Source organism: Nuphar pumila, chromosome 17 (genome assembly GCF_984573655.1).
Source record: "Nuphar pumila chromosome 17, dmNupPumi1.hap1.1, whole genome shotgun sequence".
Classification (NCBI taxonomy): Eukaryota; Viridiplantae; Streptophyta; class Magnoliopsida; order Nymphaeales; family Nymphaeaceae; genus Nuphar; species Nuphar pumila.
Window position 1 is genome coordinate 79,735,491 of NC_143265.1, and position 3,045 is coordinate 79,738,535.

The window sequence follows — 3,045 nt, forward strand, 5'->3', positions numbered from 1 at the left end:
GAGCTTATTATTGAAAGTCTATGTAATATATTGCAATATAAGTATGTGTAAAGTAATTTTATTATATATTATGTACATACCCTACTTTTTAAGGGGTATATTAGTCTTTCTTTTAATTTTCCTTTTTGATGTACTCTAAGGGGGTCGACCCTATGATTTTTACACACATACAATATTGTGATATTGAATATTGGTTCTCACCTTTCTTGGGTCTCCTCTAACCCTAACTTCTCTCACTACTTTATTTGTGTATTCAATATGGTATCAGAGTCATAGAGGATCGTAAGGGTGAAGATTGAAGGAAGAAGAAAACCATATTTCTGGCCTTCAAGTGTTGATGCTAACTTCATCGACCTCAGCCATACGAAGGTAGATTCATCTTCTTTTGAGGTAAGGTTCAAATTGATCTCATTTTTAAGGGTTGATACAATAAAAAATTATGTTATTTGGTAAAAAAATGATATTTATGGAATGTTTTCAACATTTTCTGAAAATCACACCAAATAGGGTCCAAATTTGGGGATTTTATAAATTTTAACCTAATTGATAGTTTTTAATCCATCTAAAAGGGCATAATCAAGTAGTTTTTATGGTAGAAGGGCTTTAAAAGTAACATTGGGGTTGAAGGTGGTGATTTGGAGGAGTTGTGCCATGCTTTTGGTGTGCCTAATGGGAGGCGGTAATAGTGCTTTTGTTGTTATCACGTGTTTTGGCTGCTGGTAACAATGTTTTTATTCTTTTGGCTAATATTTTTTTATTGTTTTCATGTGTTTTGGTTGTTGTGATTGGGTTTTTTTTATCACAACACACTTGTTTTGTGGTGGCTGCAAGGCATATCGTGCACTTTGGTTGAGTTTTTGTATTGGTTGAAATGTTTTCAATGCTTTTAGTGGTGAAATTAGCAGTGGAGTTGCATTTGTAAATCACATCGTGTAGACCTAGACATGCTTGGGTGCTACGAGAGTGGTTTTGATTTGTTTTTGGTACTTATTTATTCTTGACATAGGTAATTTGTAAGGTTCTTGGTGGATATAATTGTTTGCATATTGAAATTTGTGTTTGTGTACTGCCTTATTGTCTATCTTGGACCTTGGTTTGTTGTTTTTCAGTGCAGCTACATAGTATTGCGTAGTTGGGGTTGTGTGAACTATGGAGAAAGCGAAAATTCAAATTATTCTAGTGAAGTTGAATGAAACTAATTATGCATATTGACCATTATTTCATGGAAGAAGTGGTTGTAGAAAAAGGTTTGGGAGGCTACTTGGATGGTTCAAAAATAAAATCCAAGGCCTATGATGAGGGTTTTAATAAGTCTATAGAGGAATGGGTCATGAACAATGCGAGTGTCAAGGCATGGATTCTTGGGTCTGTGGAATAGATAATTGTCATGAGCATTTCTAAGTTTCATGAGGCGAAAGAAGTCTGAGTGTATCTCAGACAAGTCTATAGGCATGAGAATTGTGCAAGGCATTATCAACTTACTCAAGAGTTAAGAAGTATGCGCTAAGAAAGTAAATCAATTGAAGAATTTTATTATGATATTCAGAAAATCTGGGGTGCTCTTGCACTTATGGAGGGCCAGAAAAAATATGAGAAATATACGAAAGGTTTGCCTTGCACATCATGTCAAACTTGTTTAAGACTTGAACAACACAGAGAAACTGATAGAGTTATTGAGTTTCTCATGACTCTTAGACTAGAATTTGATGGAATAATAAGTGTCATTTTGTATCGTTCTCACTTACCATCCATAAATCAAGTTATTGCTCAGTTAATTGCAAAAGATATTAAGATAAAGTCTCTTGGATCACTCTTTTCTAGGGATAATGTCATGGTTATATCTAGTCATATGGGTGGCAAAATGAGTAAAAGAGGTAGAGGTAGGTCTATAGGAGGAAGAGAGACAAGATTTGGTGGAAGATGTGACATTAATTTGGTTTAGTGTCACTATTGTAAGGGTTTTGGTCATATAAAAAAATACTATTCCATTCTCAAGAAAAAGAGAGGTGGTGCATATGTAGCTTCTACTGAGGGTGAGGGCGTAGTACCCAAGGTTGAACAATCAGTTGGTGGTGAAGTGATGGGTAACAGACAACTTCAAAGATTGGAACATGTTCAGTAGGAGATTCAACAACTGGAACTTCTTGTTCAATTCAATTATTTGTGATTCTTATCCTGGTAGTAAATTCAATATTTCTTAAGTTTATCATGTTTCACTCCTTGCTATGAATCTTATTTTTATGGGTCAAATTATCAAACTTAACTATAATGGTATACTCTCTTATGTTGGTTGTATTGTACATGATTAGTTATCATGAAAGAAATTTAAGATTGACCATAGAAAAAGAGATCTATACTACCTGAACTGGATTGATATAAGGAAGCAAAAAGTGCTTGTAACTAGACGTGGAACTTCAATTTTGAATTAGTCTATTTTGTGGCACCAGATACTGAGGCATATTTTCATCCCTAGGTTGCAAAGTTTAGTGTCCTCGAAAAGTTTTGAAAAATCCAAGATAGTTGTATCAAATCATGTTAAAGATTGTGTGAGTTGTAGATTGACCAAAAGTCATGCTCTACCATTCAAGTCTAACGATAGAGAATCATAAAGTCTTTTTGATTTGGTACATTCAGATGTATAGGGTCTTTCTTCTGTTTTGTCAAAAGGAGGATCATCCTATTTTACGACTTTCATAGATGATTGTACAAAGTTTGTATGAATATATTTTATGAAAAATAGAAGTGATCTTTTTAAAAAATTTAAGAGTTTCAGTGCCATGGTTAAGAATCAATTTGCAGCTAAGATTAAAACCTTGCGTACTGACTTTGGTGGTGAATTCATTAGCTATGCGTTTGAAAGATTTCTGCAAGAGAGATGTGTGGTTTACCAAAAGTCTTGTCCCTGTACTCCTGAGCAAAATGATGTAGGTGAGAGAAAAAATATGCATATCTTAGAGACAGCTAGAGCTCTTATATTTGGTGGAGAAGTACCCAAAGTGTTTTGGGTAGATGCAGTTCAACTGAGCATTTATCAGATAAATTGTA